Source organism: Asparagus officinalis, chromosome 8, assembly GCF_001876935.1.
Source record: "Asparagus officinalis chromosome 8, Aspof.V1, whole genome shotgun sequence".
NCBI classification, from domain to species: domain Eukaryota; kingdom Viridiplantae; phylum Streptophyta; class Magnoliopsida; order Asparagales; family Asparagaceae; genus Asparagus; species Asparagus officinalis.
Genome location: NC_033801.1, coordinates 13561755 through 13580637, shown reverse-complemented (window position 1 = coordinate 13580637; position 18883 = coordinate 13561755). Strand labels below are relative to the sequence as shown.

General features: G+C 37.0%; 1 long non-coding RNA gene and 1 pseudogene across 1 annotated transcript; both read right to left on the bottom strand.

The window, feature by feature from the left end:
• LOC109819942 lies at nucleotides 2043-5161 on the bottom strand. The gene is made up of 2 exons (XR_002241666.1): nucleotides 3198-5161; nucleotides 2043-3099 (listed from the first exon to the last, which is right to left on the bottom strand). It is a non-coding gene; the product is annotated as an uncharacterized LOC109819942 (long non-coding RNA).
• LOC109819941 lies at nucleotides 5281-18601 on the bottom strand (annotated as a pseudogene).

Genomic DNA, 18883 nt, shown 5'->3' with positions numbered 1-18883 from the left:
AAAAAGAGAAGAGGGAGAATGAGATATATATACATATAAAGGGGTATTTAGAGTTTTGAAAAATAATTAAAAATAATATTAATTACGAAATAAATTAAATAATTATGTGAAAATTATCTACGCATTAAAACGTACTAGTTATATTAATATGATAGATAATATGCAACAGTAATAATAATACAACAAATTATACAATTAAACGAGAATAATTAATAAAAATATATTTACTTATATTTAAAATCAAATAATTACGGGAGAATTATCTACATAATAAAACGTACCAGTTGTGCTAGTACAATCGATAATATGCAATAGTAAAAATAATATAATAAATTATACAAATAATACGTAATTAATAATACAACGTATTATACGAAATAATACGTAATAATACGTAATAATAATAATAATAATACAACATATTATTTAAAATGATATGTAATAGTATCGATAACACTACGGATAAATTTTAAAAAATTTTACTGCACTAAATAAATTTATAAATATCTAAATCATTTAAATAAATATAAAACTTGGACTTTAAATCATAAAAAATTGTAGAAAATCGAGAAAATGATACTCTTTTAAAAATAATAGTTAAATATTTTAAAATACCAGAAAATTTATTTTAACTAAGTGATACATTGCGTAAAAGAAATGTGAGTCACTGTTAAAACTCGGAGGAGCCACAATTAGAGTCCACATCGCCCGACAGTCATACTGCAACAAGAACGTCACATGTTTAAGATATTTAAGATAGGATGATTGTTGTGACCTCCTTAAAGAAAACATAGGAGAGGCCATAACAAATTATCGATCAGTTTTGCAAAAAAGTTTGCATGCAACTATAGGGGTGGATTTATTACAAGAGATGAATCATGTCTTGATCACCACTTCAAAATACACTTAACATGAAGCCTATGATAAAATAATAAATATCTTTGTTGTACTTAAATTCTAATAACAATGAATACTCAGTCTCCTCATGAAATAAATATCAAAGACAAATGTAATTGAAACTATAAAAGGTTCCTATTTCAAATTTTTATTATTAAATTTAAGACGACATGGAAATTGAAACCTAATTTTCCTATTATACTTAACTAGTGTGCGCCCCGTGCGAAGCACGACCTTCCCTTTTTTATCGCTACAGTAATCACGTTTTTATTTGCTACAACATATTTTTTAAAATGTTACAGCAATATATTTTTAAATGCTACAATATTTTTTTTAAAAAGCTATAGTATCTCTTCTGCTGCAGTAATATATATATTAAAATGTTGCAGTATTCCGCCTATGCTACAGTTTTTTCTTTAAAAATGCTACAGCAGTAAAGTTACAGTAAATTACTATAGCATAAATTCCTCCCATTATTATTATTATTATTATTATAGAGGAATAGAAATGCAGAGAAAAACTGCATTAAATTAAATAATGATGTGTATATAGGAACGTTCTCCGTATTAGTCTCCTAAATCTTTAAGTTTGTCCATCTACTTAAAGGATAGGTGAAATTGAGAGATATTCCTTCATCTATAACAGATTTGCGTGTACTAGCAGTTATACCCATGTGCAATTCAAACCCAAATCATGAAAACTTCTCTGGAGTACTAGTTACGAAAAGTTTATTAGACTTAAAACTACTGATGAGTTTGATTTTGATGAATGTTAACGTTAATATTAATTTATTTGATAATTGCTCGTCCTTGATTAATCACTACACTATAGCGGTTAACAACTTCGATAATATACGTAAGAAATAGTAATTTCAAATACTTTAATTTGGGGGACTAATTGCAAGATATGAAGATTTGAGGCGCTAATTTTAAATATGAAAGACTTGAGGATTAATTTCAAACTAGTTGTTGCGATGCACAAGATTTAAATTAATATTCTTGTATATGCATATTAGAATTTGGGGAAAGATTGAAGATAAAATGAGATTTCTGGCAAGAGAGAACCCAAATCAGTAATGTATATGGAATTGAAAGATAAAAGAATAGAGACCTCCAAGATGTGAAGGGTAATATATTAAAATCAGATGGTGCAAAAATGAATTATTTTACTTATTAAATAGTAAAGTTCGTAGAATTTGCCAAGTGGTAAAAACAGGCAACAAGATTTTTATTTTATTAGTATAGTATTGATAGGAAAACTTTGGGGACTGATTGCAAATATGAAAGATTTGAGGGGCTATTCAAACCCTCCCCCCTCTCTCGTCATGCACCTCAGAACCCAACTCCAATGCCCTCCACATCCTCGCCGACCACCCAACCTCCGAAATCTCTCGCTTCTCTCAAAAGGGTTTCTCAGAGATCTCCAACCCAATCACCACCAAAGCAATCCACTCCCTCTCAATCCGCCATTCTCTCAACCCATGAGCTGCCCTCAACATGTTCGATGAAATGCCTAAAAGAAATGCTGCTACTTATAACACTGCCATTTCTTGGGGTATTAAAGCTGGTTTGATGATCAAAGGAATGAAATTGTTTAGAAAGGCGAGAGAACAAGGTTTCGAACCTCACGGGTTCATACTCGCTAACATAGTGACTGCGTGTAACAAGTGGGTCTCAGCGGTAGGGCACGGTATCGAAGTTCACGGGTTGGTTTTGAAACTTGGGTTGACGAGTAATGTCGTGTTGGAACTGCGTTATTGCGTTCGTAAGGTGAACGTGGGGTAATTGATAATGCTCAGAGATTCTTTGGGGAGATGCCGAGAGGAATGTTGCTTCTTGGACAGATTTGAAGGTGGGTTGCTCGTCGAACGGGCTTCCAGAAGAAGCAGTAAGGGCTCATCGGGAGATGAGAGAAGAGGGGTTTGCTTTCAATCAGAATTCTTTTGCGATAGCGATTAGTTGCTGAGCGTTTATTATATCAAATTAGACTAAAAGCTACAACATCATGGGATTCAATGGTAACGGTTTACTCTCACGAGAACGTGCAAAGAATCGTTGCAGTGTATTGCTAGAATGCGAAATTTTAAAGATTATACTATGCTATGCCGTCTGATACGTGCGTGCAGCAATGTGAATCATTTGAAATGGGGAAGGGGTTACGTGCTCTTGCCATCAGTAGTGGTCTTGGTTCATTTGTTTCAATCTGCAATACGCTTGTCAATATGTATTCTATTTTAGGAAATTCTGAAGACTCCCAAGATTGTGTTCTATGAGATGCACGAAAGTGATTTCATTCATTACCATGATGTCATCCTATATTCGGAGTGGAAATGACACTGATGCTTTGAAGCTCTCTTTTCAGTTGATTTGATCAAAGAAAGAACCAAATTATGTGACATCTGCAAATGCATTGAGCGCACGTTCTAATCCTGAAGCCCTATTAGGTGGCAAAGCAGTCCATGCCTTTTATCATCAACAACCACCTCCTTGGTAACTTACGTCTTGGTAATTCTTTAATAACCATGTATAGCGAATGCAATGCCATGAGTGAAGCCAAATGTGTATTTCGAGTGATCCCAAGGCGTGATTTGATCTCATGGGACTTGCTTATAGGAGGGCATGTTGAAAATGAAGAGCATCTAGAAGCAATGCAGGCATTTGTCTTGAGGAGAGAAGCTGGAATAAATGCAAATTACATTACCATGGTGAATGTTCTTGGTATTTGCTCAGCTCTAAAGGATCTTATGAAGTACGGAATTCCACTCCATTTTCACATTATCACTATGGGATTTGATTCAGATTAGTTTGTAAAGAGCTCCCTGATTTCTTGGTATGCGTAGTTCTTGGTATGCGTAGTGTGGCAATTTCGATTCAAGTGGGTTTATATTTGATGGATTAGACAACAAAACTATTGTTTCTTGGAATGCTATGATTTCCTCAAAAGCTTACCATGGGCGGGGAGAGGAATTTTGATATCCGAAAGAGAACTGCTCATTGTCTTCTTGAGCTGGCCCCTTCAGATGATTCAGCTTATGTTCTCCTCTCAAATGCATATGCATTTAACGAAACGTGGGGAGATGTCAATAAATTTATGAGTTCAACTGAGAACTCATATTTATCCAAGTGCAAGCAGGTCTCATTTTCAAATCAGTAGACTTCAACTGAGAACTCATATGAAGTCTACTGATCGGATGTCAATAAATGCATCATCTGTACAACCAGTAGTTTCCATTGAAAGAAATGTCTTTTACAGAGAAAGAGTGGCGGGAATGTATTCAGCTTTGCCATATGCATTTGGACAGGTATTTCTCACATAACCCATGTTAGGAATAGAAAAAGACTAGATATTTCATAAGAGCACGCTTCCATATATCTAAACAAATTGGGTAATTAATATGGAATGTCCCGGTAAAGATTAAAAAAAAGTGTTACTTAGATATCAGTCCCACAAATCTTCAACAAAGGAGAAAATAAAGAGAGAATGTACTGCGTAATACATGATGATATGCTACCCAATGTAAAAGGCAAAATATCAAGAGAATATATATTACTACATTTAACAAAACCAATCCCCTTTATGAGAATTTTCAGATAATTCTAAAACTTTACTATTTCATAGACTATCAATTTCTTTAGTCACGTTGATCTGTTGATTTTGCAGGTCGCCATTGTGCTTCCATGTCTTGCTTCAGTCACTAATATATGGTGTCATAGTATATGTCATGATTGGATTTGAATGGACAACTGCAAAGTTCTTTTGGTACATGTTCTTCATATACTTCACGTTATTATATTTCACCTTTTATGGAATGATGGTCGTAGGTTTGACGCCAAATCAAAACATAGCATCCATAGTTTCCTCTGTAGTTTATTCAATATCGAACCTTTTCTCTGGATTTCTCATCCCAAGAACTATAAGTTCTCACTCTATCCATTTTACTCTTTCTAACTCCAATACAAGGTATAATGATCTAACACTAGTATTTGCAGAGAATTCATGTATGGTGGAGATGGTACTACTGGATTAACCATGTTGCGTGGACTTTGTATGGATTGATTGCTTCACAATTTGGAGATACTCACGATAAACTCGAGGATGGCGAGGTTGTTTCCGAATTCGTAAGTAACTATTTTGGATTTAGGCATAGCTTCTTGGGTATGGTTGCTGTTGTGATTGTTGCATTCCCTCTACTCTTTGCCTTCATCTTCGGGTTTTCTATACAGCTACTCAACTTTCAGAGAAGATGAAGAGATCAAGTAAAGCTTCTATACAATCTTCGGGTTTTCTATACAGCTACTCAACTTTCAGAGAAGATGAAGAGATCAAGTAAAGCTTCTATACACCATATAGTAGTTGTGGATTAGGATTAGAATTTCAGAGAAGATGAAGAGATCAAGTAAAGCTTCTATACACCATATAGTAGTTGTGGATTAGGATTAGAATGGTGATTAGGATAAATAGATGATCAGAGAAGGACAACAAAATTGACTAGAACTAGGAGATGCTTGAGAATTAGACGATGGAAAAGTTAGAAGCAAACCAGAAATATCAGAATAAAACAACAGAAGGTCTTGGATTTAAAATCAGTCAGTGGCCTGGCTCGAAGTTGGTTGATGTTGGAAATATTATAAGCTTTACTTTATACACTATAGCATCCTCTATGTGCTAATTAATCTTATTGAATTATAATATTGATCTTTTGCCTTCCTTTGCATTATCTCTTTTCAATCTCTTTTGTTGTAGTATTGAGTTTTGAAGAATTATACAATTTCATGTTCATACCTAATAGTCGTCATCATCATGCACTCACTTATTGTAATTTCTAGCAAATTGATAGCAAATGACTCGAATTGATTTATATAAATGCGGACATACTTGACGGTTGAATCCTAAGGTTAACAGATGAAATCATGAAGATTTTTTGTTTCAGTTAGCAAAACTTCTCCGTAGGTTAAGAAGCAATGAAGAACCTCCCTCCCTCTCGATAACTCAACTGTATCCATCAATTTTACATGATTTATTGGACGATTTAAAGTGTTAATGCAATTTAAATTTTCAGGACACAAACCAGTACCAAAACAACAAGCAATTGGCAACTAAAAACACTTACAAGATATCCTATCTTAGCTTACAAATTATTTAGGAAGATGACTGTCTAATTCCTAAAGGGAAAATGAGAGAATCTAGAGTTAATTTAAGTTTTAAGGGGAATTACATGCAAACAGAGTTAATGACACCGCTTTCGAGAGGACAAAGTTTAGCACATGAGAAAAAGAGAACAATAGAAACATGACTAACTTAAAGAAATCAACGAATGATAAAGCTATAGAGAAAAGGTTTTATTATCCCTTAGAAAAAACAGTCACCACAGCAAAGTCAACAATTTAATGAAAAAAGGAAAAAGAATCAAAGAATTGCTCACAGAGTCGAGTCGCTCCATAACTTCTCTGGTAAATCATATCCTTAAACTATGTTTTCCTTCTCCACAATTGCAAATTTTACTAAACTTCTCATATTAGATGATGAAAAATCTCCTCGAGGAAATCTAAATCTATTATCTGATACCTATATATTTACCACCAGTAATCTGAACATGTACAAGTTCCCCATCTGAAATGATGGAACCTGTAAGGATCTCCGAGCACTATTTCTCGATCAACACCTCTACTAACCAATTATATACTAGATGACAGTCCCCACAAATTCAGAGATTCTTGAAGACCCTAATCGTTGCTCCTTCTGGAGCCTCCATCAGCCCATAGACAAAAGCGAGCTTCTCGCTGTGATTCTACAAATTATGCTCAATCTGCTCCTCATCAGTATCATGCAAAGATAACAATGTGTCAGGAACATAACCAAGTTCTTTAACCATCTGCAAGATTTCACCCAACTTTACCTGAATCCCTCTAGGTTGTGGATGAGTCCAATCCCAGCTTCAGAAGAACTCACCTTGTTTTTCAGCTTAATCCAAGTGCAAGCAGGTCTCATATGAAGTCTTCCTAAATATTTTGTAAGCTAAGATAGGATATTTTGTAACTGTTTTTAGTTGTCAATTGCTTGTTGCTTTGGCACTGGTTTGTGTCCTGAAACTTTAAATTACATTAACACTTTAAATCGTCCAATAAATCATGTAAAATTGATGGATAAAGTTGAGTTAACGAGAGGGAGGGAGGTTCTCCATTGCTTCTTAGCCTACGGAGAAGTTTTACTAACTGAAACAAAAAATCTTCATGATTTCATTTGTTAACCTTAGGATTCAACCGTCAAGTATGTCCGCATTTATATAAATCAATCCGAGTCATTTACTATCAATTTGCTAGAAATTACAATAAGTGAGTGCATGATGATGACGACTATTAGGTATGAACATGAAATTGTATAATTCTTCAAAACTCAATACTACAACAAAAGAGATTGAAAAGAGATAATGCAAAGGAAGGCAAAAGATCAAGATTATAATTCAATAAGATTAATTAGCACATAGAGGATGCTATAGTGTATAAAGTAAAGCTTATAATATTTCCAACATCAACCAACTTCGAGCCAGACCACTGACTGATTCTAAATCCAAGACCTTCTGTTGTTTTATTCTGATATTTCTGGTTTGCTTCTAACTTTTCCATCGTCTAATTCTCAAGCATCTCCTAGTTCTAGTCAATTTTATTGTCATTCTCTGATCATCTATTTATCCTAATCACCCTTCTAATCCTAATCCACAACTACTATATGGTGTATAGAAGCTTTACTTGATCTCTTCATCTTCTCTGAAAGTTGAGTAGCTGTATAGAAAACCCGAAGACGAAGGCAAAGAGTAGAGGAAATGCAACAATCACAACAGCAACCATACCCAAGAAGCTGTGCCTAAATCCAAAATAGTTACTTACGAATTCGGAAACAACCTCACCATCCTCGAGTTTATCGTGAGTATCTCCAAATTGTGAAGCAACCAATCCATACAAAGTCCATGCAACATGGTTAATCCAGTAGTACCATCTCCATCACACATGAATTCTCAGCAAATACTAGTGTTAGATCATTATACCTTGTATTGAAGTTAGAAAGAGTAAAATGGATAGAGTGAGAACTTACAGTTCTTGGGATGAGAAATCCAGAGAAAATGTTCGATATTGAATAAACTGCAGAGGAAACTATGGATGCTATGTTTTGATTTGGCGTCAAACCTACGACCATCATTCCATAAAAGGTGAAATATAATAACGTGAAATACATGAAAAACATGTACCAAAAGAACTTTGCAGTTGTCCATTCAAATCCAATCATGGCATATACTATGACACCATATATTAGTGACTGAAGCAAGACATATGGAAGCACAATGGCGACCTGCAAAATCAACAGATCAACATGACTAAATAAATTGAAGATAGTTTATGAAATAGTAAAGTTTTAGAATTATCTGAAAATTCTCATAAAGGGGATTGGTTTTGTTAAATGTAGTAATATATATTCTCTTGATATTCTGCCTTCTACATTGGGTAGCATATCATCATGTATTACGCAGTACATTCTCTCTTTATTTTCTCCTTTGTTGAAGATTTGTGGGACTGATATCTAAGTAACACTTTTTTTTAATTTTTACTAGGACATTCCATATTAATTCCCCAATTTGTTTAGATATATGGAAGCGTACTCTTATGAAATATCTAGTCTTTTTCTATTTCTAACATGGGTTATGTGAGAATTACCTGTCCAAATGCATATGGCAAAGCTGAATACATTCCCGCCGCTCTTTCTCTGTAAAAGACATTTCTTTCAATGGAAACTACTGGTTGTACAGATGATGCATTTATTGACATCCGATGAGCAGGACAGCAGAGTACATGGAACCCATTGCATTGAATGAATCTTGTTGCCTCCTCCTGCAATGGAATTGTGAACCTGATCAGTCTAATGTGAAATGTAATGGTAGGATAAGGAAGTATTATCAAGGTACTATGATTTATTTACCTTTTTGTTCCGAGATCCCAAAACATTGTTCCAAATAACAAAGCTATGATCAGTGTGAAGGAAAGTCTCACTGCAGAGTATGGAGGGTTCCTCCAATAGGATGCGTTCTGTTTCCATAGACAGGCCATGCATTGTGTGAAGAAAGACTGTGAGTACTGACTTGAGAAATCTAAATCCCTAGAACCTGGTGGAGGTATATTGAGCTCTTTAATCAAGTTTTTGTTTCTCCTGCAAGGAAATTTGGAGTTACAAGGCTACGAAATATTTGGCAGTGTGAAATTGGAACAAACTAAAGGAGAAACAAGAAGTTTACTCACTGGAATAGTCCAGAATGCTTGTATACTTGAGCAAAATTGACTCCCAGTATCTCTTCCTGTCCCAAAGAGGTCGCCTCCAACATCCATGTTGCAGGATTATACCCATCTTTGATTTTTCTGACACCTTCTACCTTCTGTAGAAAAGATGTCAAAGAATCTGTAATTAATAATATCATGAGAATTAATCTAAAGATATTATAGTCACGGTGTTTACCTCAAAATATTGATCAAATCACAACAATGATGCCCTAAAGGACCGACATATATCGCTTCCCCTCCTCCCTTCATTAGGAACAACTGCAATTACAACGTTAAAGATATAGTTGCTCTTTGATCGACGATGTTAATTTTACTACAACAATGTAATAAGTTATGACAATCTAAGCATTTGTCCCTCCCCTCATCAAAAGCTTCAAATATGTCAATGCTAGGTTGATGAATAGTGAAACCACTATCCATAAATATTATAGATGGGTTAGCTACTAACTCCACCGCAACAGTTAATCTCTTTCGTTGTTCAGTAGATAATCCATTAACACCAGGTAGTCCAACTAGTTCATTTCTTAATGATGTCAGCTCTACAAGCTCCATCACTTCTTCAATAAATATCTGTATACATTGGTTTGTTGTTTAAAGTAACCAAACATTTTTTAAGAAATACATGGTAATGATGTTAATTATAGTAGTGACCTTTCTTGTTGTTGCATCAACATCAGGTGGTATCCTAAGCCAAGCAGAGTAGATGAGAGATTCATATACTGTCATATGAGGAGAGTGTATATCATTCTGTTCGCAATATCCAGAGACACGAACAAAGGTTTCTTGCTTCTTTGGATACCCATTTATGGTAATGTTTCCCTCAATGTGGCCACGTGTTTTTCTTCCAGCTAGGACATCCATCAGTGTTGTCTTCCCTGCTCCACTGACTCCCATTAGTGCTGTAAGAACTCCTGGCCTGAATGATCCACTCACACCTTTTAGAAGCTCCAACTTTTCTTCTGTTATGCCTTGTGCTTTCATTTCCTGCAGTTTAATTGAATGTTATTTAAAATCTCATAACCAAATAGGCATAATTGTTAGATATTATTTTCATATAGTCTAATTTTTAAGAAGCTACCAGTGGCATGTCAACGGAGTATCTTATATTGTCGAATGTGATGGAAAGAGGCACAAATGGGAGGACCATTTCCTTCTTGCTTTGCTTTGAACCAACGGCTAGGGAAGTTGGACTACTTTGTTTGACAACCTCATCTGCATCTTGAATATTGGAATTATCCTTAATACATCAAAAAGAAATTTGCTTTGAGTTAGATATACTGGATAAACTTACTTTTGGTTGCAGACCAACTGTTAACTTTCTTTCCTCTCAAAGATGCTTCTAATATTTCTCCTGTTGTATTGGCTTGCTTTTCCTTCAATGTATCTTCGGACATGGCTGCCTGAGAATTCCCGAATGCTGCAGGCATTAAAAAGAACGAAGATTTGGTTTGCTGAAAATTTTCCATTTTAATAATGAAACAACAGGAAGAGTACTTACGATTGAGATAAGTGAGAGCAGCGATAAAAAGAAAGTTGAAGAGTAATGTATATCCGATCAATGCACCAACACCCATCCAATACCATTTAGCTTCTGGAAAGATCCCAAGAGATTCTAAGATACTCACTCCCAACGTTTCTGTAGTTTGAGGAAGTATGTGCAGCATGATATTAGATTCAAACATGAGATAATTTTCAGTCTCATAATTACAACCTTTATATTCTTGAGATGAGTAGATCATATTTTGACTTACTTTACTCCAGCTTTTGCCTAGGAATTTGTTAGGTGATATCGCATTTTGTGCATACATTAATGGTGAGACCCAATAGCCCCATATCCACCATTTCTTCACACTCTGCCAAATCAAATATGATAGTAGTTCAGCTCATCTATTGTTAATTAATTTTTGTTGTTTTGCTCAAACAAACCAAGTTAGATGGTGCAAATTAATGAATATTTTTGTAGCATACCTCTCGATAAGATGAACCCAGCTAGCACCAATATAATGAGCTGTGCAAATGATCCAAAGGTGTTGGCCACGATCATGCTCCTACCAGCTGCTCCAATGAAAGCTACATTTGCAAGAGAAGTTCTGCTGATGAAGAGGAATTCTTTCGTCTATGCTTTTAAGGCAATTCAAGTGAGTGATTTTAGCAACCATGAAATGATCAAATTCCACAAATGCCAAATCCATGTCATCTTTAACCTTGAGATTGTATTTGGCTTCAGTTGATGATTGTAGCACTAATCACTATGACACTCTTCTCGGGAACTGAAAAGCATCATGATTTGGAAACTGATGGAGGGGTGTACATGGTTGCACTCTTCTTCTCCCTAGTCACCATCATGTTCAACGCATTCTCTGAGCTTGGCATGACACTTTCAAAGCTACCGGTATTCTGCAAGCAAAGAGACCTTTCCTTCTATCCATCATGGGCATATGCGATACCATCATGGATTCTGAAGATTCCTATATGTTTGGTACTAGTTGCAGCGTGGGTCTTTGTGACATACTATGTCATAGATCACAAAGACCCACGCTGCAACTAGTACCAAACATATAGGAATCTTCAGAATCCACGATGGTATCGCATATGCCCATGATGGATAGAAGAAAATGTCTCTTTGCTTGTACAATACCGGTAGCTTTGAAAGTGTCATGTCAAGCTCAGAGAATGCGTTGAACATGATGGTGACTAGGGAGAAGAAGAGTGCAACCATGTACACCCCTCCATCAGTTTCCAAACCATGACGCTTTTCAGTTCCCAAGAAGAGTGTCATAGTGATTAGTGCTACAATTATCAACTGAAGCCAAATACAATCTCAAGGTTAAAGATGACATGGATTTGGTATTTGTGAAATTTGATCATTTCATGGTTGCTAAAATCACTCACCTGAATCGCCTTAAAAGCATAGACGAAAGAATTCCTCTTCATCAGCAAAACTTATCTTGCAAATGTAGCTTTCATAATTCTCTCTCACTGACACCATATTGTGACGTTGTTAAAGCAGCAGGATGGCTCTTGGTTCTATCATAGGGGACTACAAGCTCGTTCCCTATGCTTTCACTGACATGGAACGAGCAAAAAGCCTCTGCAAACTCTGACAGGAATAAATCTATAAGGTTCGTCGTTGTCAGCCCAATATTGCTGCTGATCTTTCCTTGATGTAACCTATAAATTCAGAATCCATCGATCATCATCGAAAAGGACCAGATAAGTGAAATAATTTCTGGTGATTATCCTACCTCCTGCAAGAAGTCAGCAACCCCTTCTCTTTCTGGGCATTTGAATCCCATGTGCTCGAAGAATTCAAGTACATGCTCACGGGGGCCTTGATATACAACCAACCCATCGGACAAAAGGATGATGTCATCAAAAAGGTCATATGTCTCTGGTGCAGGCTGGAGCAGAGAGATTACTGCAGTTCCGCCGAGAATGTGAATGGACTGTCTGAGTGACTTTACAATTTCAAATGTCGTGGAGCTGTCAAGGCCTGTGGATATCTCGTCCATGAGGAACACTTTTGCTGGTCCAACAAGCATTTCCCCTGTAGCAATGAGCATATACAACATGATCCTTGTGCGCGCAGTGTGAGCTTGTGTGTGAGTGCCTACCTTATGAACACGCCACTGTTAAACTTTCTATTTGGATTATATTGAGTTTTGATGATAACGAATATTATTTTGTCATTTAAGTGCTCTTATGTTTCAGGACTTTTGAAGTGATGAAGTTTGGAAGCAAGTGTAGGACTTCATCAATTCCGCACATTGCAGAGAATATCATCTATCCTTGTGCTTGAGAGATCAACAATCACAAACTGAGAAGATTGTGCTTCAACAGTTCATCTTTCATCTTCAAGTGTTGAGTGTATTAGGTATTCTTTGTAAACTTATGTTTAAGTAGTAGGCAAAGTTAACTTGAAGAACACAGGATTGTTTCCCTCATTCTTAACAGTCCATAGAATCAGGTTTAAGTTACCTATAGCTCAAGTTATCATAATTTCTGTGACTCTAGTTCAAAACCAGCCTGTAGAAAGGTCTACCCATCACTAGTCTGTTAAAAAACAGATACTAGTGGTTGGTAGACCAATCAATTAACGGTCGATCAGTCATTAGGCCAGCCATCAGGTGAAGTGTTGACCTTGTTTGATTCCTTAAATCCCGATTGCCTTCTATAACATGCATGCAACCAGCAAATTCAAGCAAAAAATTGAAGAATTGAAGCTAGCAGTAGTGCTAGTATAGGCAGATGATCTTATCATCACTCAAGACAACTGATTAGAAATTCATCGAACCAGACGAGAACCTGGTGGTGCAGTTCCAGATGAAAGAACTTGGTGAGCTCAAATGCTTTCTTGGGATCGTGGCATATACGAACATAAGAATGACTACTCTTTTAGCAACACAAGTATGCAAAGGATCTCCTTTTTTTACATTAGAATGTCAGATCGCAAGACAATCTCAAGTCTCAACTTATCTAGAGGTAAATGCAAGACTATGTGCAGAAGAAGGCAGATAGTTATAGAGGATTCGACTACACACTAATAGTTAGTAATTAGTCTAATGTATATAACTAAATGCTTGATATCTCATTGGAAGTTGGAGTAGCAAGCTGATTTATGCAAAGGGCGAGGAGACCTCATCTAGAAGAGGTCCGGCGGATATCAAGGTATGTAAAAGAAGCACTTGAATTTAACATACTATAAAGAAACGAAAAGCAATTAAAGTCATAGCAGTAAGGGCTTTGCTGGAGTCTGGAGATCATGGCACTTGATGTTGTAAGTTTCAACTACCAACGAGGAGAATAGAGAAACAGCAATGCAACCCAAGAAAGACATGGTTGCTACAGCTCTTGAGTAACCTGCATCTGGCAGTTGACCATCCGGTACCTCTCAAATGCATCAATTATCCAGCTATTTGATTGACGAAAAATCTAGTGTTCCATGTGAGAACAAATCACAAGGAAATCCACAATCACCACATAAGAGAAAAGGGGCTATAGGGAGAAAGAGATGCAACCAATCAAGGCAGGAGACCAAGTAGCGGATATTTTCACAAAGAACTTGAATCCTTCTAAGTTTACAGAATTTGGACAATTAACTTCGATCATTAATATGATCAAATAAAGTCAATGATGAGGGAAGTGTTTAATGTTTTAAACAGCAGTCCAGTTGCCAGTCTAATCACTCGCCTAGGCCTAAGTGGTACCTAGGATGCCTGCCTATGTCTTGGTAGCACCTTAGGGAGGTGGAACACTTATGCGGACTACACCTCTTAGGCCTTGGTCGTGATTTCTTCTGTTGCTGCCTCCACATCCCCGGTCTCTTCCGGCCTTCTCCACCAACTATGAACATCTCCTCCACCTCCTTCAACCTTGAGGAAAACCTCCTCAACTGCAACTTAAATAAAAAAGAAATCCATCTAGGCCTCGCCTAGATGTCTAGGTTCTAGGCGTTGGTGCAGCAGCTAGCAGCGCCTAGTGCTTTCTGTAACATTGTTTCAAGTCCTCACCAAATATGAAAGTTCTAGAATAATGCTCTAGAATTTCCTTTAATGTTATCTTATGAAAAGATCGAAGATCTAACAAGAGTTTCTAGAAGCTTACAAGTGTTTAGATACTAGTTATTCTTCTAGAAACTTCTAGTAACTTGTATGACTAGGATTAATTCTTCTACACATGTCCTAGCACTGTAGGCAACTACAAATAGGGATCTTGGGTTTTTATTTGAGCATCAAGTAAAGAAGTGAGCCTTGCGCGTGTAGTGTAAGCTTGAGTGAGCGTATATCAATATAAGTGAGGTGTGTGAGAGTGGTGTTTAAATTCTAGAATCATTTGTGTGAGTTGTCTCCTCCAAAATTTAACAGAGTATGCATAGAAGATTAAGAAACAAACAAATATTTATTTAAGTGAAACAAAGTTATCTTAGATTTTTTGTCTACCAGCTGTAACACGCTTCCTTCGCCCTCCAGAGATGCCTCGCCGCATCTCATCTCCCACCATTGTGTCAGCATAGATGTCTAATCCCAGAATCTGTCACCATTCAAAAAGGAGGGGGAAAAAGATTTGTATTTGACTTTTCTTAGGGTTTCATGGAAAACAATGGTCTTAACTGATAAGTAAACTGAATGAACAAGTGCACATACCTTCAGTATGTAATCTGTCTTTAAAGTGGTCTCTTGCCCTCCCATCGAAGCAGCCTGAATTAGTAAGAGAGTACACATGAACTTCTTTCTTGATTGAGAAAATTTTAGATCCCATAAGATAACATTTCATGAAAATTTTGTTTGATTCACCTTCATATAGATATCAATATCAGGATCTGGTTTAATGTTTGCTGCTTTTTCCCTTCTCAACAGCTCACTCAACATGTCCGTATTTTATCACAAAAATCATGAATATTTTTTAAATAAACTATTGACCAATATTGCGTACTAAAATCAAGCAGGATACTTTAGAGCATCTTCAACAGTTTCTCCAAAATTTTCTCCAAAATGGGGAAGCAAAAGTCATATTCTTCAACTAATTTTTACACCAATTCCAACAGCTTCCCCATTTTGAAGAATCTATTTTTCCTCCAAAAATTTGGAGAATGCTGCAGATTTGGGGAAGCTTCCCCATTTTTTCTCCTCCATCCCTATTTTGGGGAATGAGATGAAGAATCTATTGGGCCAAAAACCTAACTAAATTCTCCAAAAGTGAGAAATAGGGAAGCTGTTGGAGATGCTCTTACCATATTGAGCACCGACTCCTTGGCATCTAGCAGAGAAGGCTAAGGTTTCACGAACTGTAAGCTCCCCTATGTGGCGATCATGCTGACCAATATAAGCTGCTGTTCTCTAAGGTACAAACTCGTTCATTTCGTGACCATTGTAAGTCACTTTCCCTGAAACCTGTTAAGTTTCAGATATCGCATAAGCATTGCCATTTATTTCTTTAAATTAATTACCAGGTGAAAACTAGGCTTGTTTAGAAAATATAGGGATACACTGACCTTCAGATATGTGTTTAACTGTCCAGCCAATGCTAACAACAATGTGGTTTTTCCTGAACCAGGAGGCCCTAAGAGTAGAGTCATCCTGAAAATAAAAAAAGAACCAAACATTCATCTTATGTAAACACAAGTAACAAGGGAAATTCATTCTGATTTTTTTTCTTTCAAAATCTTTCAAACTTTCTAGGCTTTACAATTCCACTGACATCATGAAGTATCAATAATGGTCTCTTCCTACTTGGAAAGAGATGAAGATAGTTGACACATTCCTTCATTGATCATGAACAAGAAAGCATTTATTTTCAGCATGAAGAGGCATCTAATTAGAGTATTTCAGTGGTAGATAATGTTAAAATATCTGCAAAACTCAACTCTCATGAAGTCAAGATTGTAGTAAAAAGAATTGCAAATGGCTGGTACTTATGTACATATTTGAGTAAAATGACAATGGTAGAGTTATTGTCATATGGGAAAATCAACAGGTACATGTTCAGGTTCTGTGCACTAACGATCAGATGTTACATGTTTGATCGAGTGTCAAGGGTGTTCTTTTGTATTCTATGCCACTTTCTTGTATGCTTTTGGTGCTCCTCTGCAGAGAGCTCAGTTGGCAGGATGTTAAAAATATAGCCTCTCAGGTTCAAGGCCCTTTTGTGCTTGTGGGAGATTACTTTAATTGTATTGCTCGTGTTGATCAAAAGAAAAATGGTAGGACTATTCTTAAGAAATATCGGTGAGCTTCAATCTCTCTTTTCTGGTACTTGTTTGGTTGATCTGAAGTATGTGGGTCAGTTTTACCCTTGGAGTGACAAAGCTTGTAAGAAGATTACAAATTTTTAAAAACTGAAAGGTCTTGGTTAATTCTATTTGGATAAACGACTCTGCAGGATCCTATGCTGACTTCATAGTCCCTCAGATTTCTGGCCACTTTCCTAGCATAATACATTTTCAGAATCCAACTTAAGAGAAAGTTACCATTCAAGTTTTGCAAACATGAGTGATCGTCACAGCTTTTCATCGACTGTTCAAGATGCTCGGAAGGGAAATGATATTGGTTCTCCAATGTACTCTTTTATTTGTAAAACAAAAAGAGTTAAAAGCCTTGCATAAAGACCATTTTGGTGTTATAGGGGCTAAGAGTGATCTCTTCAGTTTATTAAGCATGGCAAATAAACTGTTGGCTCGAGAGCTTGTTCAACATCATGCAAGGAAGCAAACATAGGAGGTAATCAAGGAAGTGGAGAAGATATGCAGGAACCTCTTGCGGAGTAGTGAGAGTAAGTCAAAGATGCCTTTTGTATCATGAAAATCTCGTTGTTTAGCAAAAGAGCAAGGTGGCCTGGGATTCCATGGCACTACTCTAACAAAGCTGTGATGCTCAAGCATCTATGGTCCCTTGTTCTCAAAACTGATAGTTTGTGGGTGAAAAGAATTCATGAGATATATCTCAAAATCAACAACATCTGGGATATCCCTATTACCTCCTCTCTCAGTCATGGGGGTTAATGAAAATCTTGAAATTGAGGCAGCAATTGGAAGATTTGGTAGAAATTAATGGTAATTAATAATTTCGATGGATTGTCATGGTACTCCATTTCGATGGATTGGTCAAGTTTTATCAAAGATAAACATGCTCGACAGAGAGATGCTTTCCCGGCTTGTGTTTACTAGTTAGTGGCAAGCAAGAAATGTGCCTGCGCCTAGGAGTGTGAACCTTGATGTGGAGGCTTTTTTACCGCACATAAATAAAGTTGTTCCACAAAATCCAACTGAGCAATGCTTCAATTACGAAGGATCCTCTGCAAAACAGAGCTTGGTGTACCAGGTTTTCCATCCATCCAGAGTTCAATAGCAGTGAAAATGGTACAGTTGTTCTACTTTGTATAGAGTGTGCAGCCATGATTTTGAGTTTGTGGGTCTTTTGTTTCTTAGGAGGTCTGTTTAGAGCCATATTTTTCGGTCTTACAGGTTCAGTTGTATAGGGAAAACGAGATAGTGGGCGTCTTGTAGAAGAACGAACCTGGACAGGCGAGGTAGCTCGCCTGCGGGCGAGGGTCAGGCGAGGAGGCTCGCCTGCGGGCGAGGTGGTTCGAGGCGGTGGTTCGAGGCGAGGATGAGCTCGACTGGAGCGCTGGTTGGACAGGCGAGGTCGAGGAGGTGAGCTCGCCTGGAGGCGAGGAGCTCTAGCTCGCCTGTTGCGAGTCGCGGGCCTGCGGGCTTTGTAGCGAGGGCGACGTCGAGCTCGACTTGTTTTGCCGTGGGAGCCAGCTGTAGACAGGCTGGCATGGATGGAGCTCGCCTGAGGACCTAGGGTTTCCCTTTATAGGGAAACCCTATTCATGAGCCGATTTGAGCTCCCATTCTCGTTCCCAGGAATTAGAGAGGGGGTAGTTGGGAATTAAGTTGGGGGAGCTGTTGTAATTAAGAGAGAGAGAGAGAGAGTCTGAGCAGTAATTTTATATTAAAATCATATGTTATTTGATTGAGAGATCTCAAGATTAAGATCTTCTCTCTTATTTGTAATTTCTTGTGATTAATAAGAAATTATTTGTGCCGCTTCCGTGGACGTAGGCAAATTTGCCGTATCACGTTAAATTTGTTGTCTTGCATTTGTGATACTTGTTTTGGTTGTTGTTTGAGTTTCAATCTCGTTTGTTATTGTGTGCCTTCG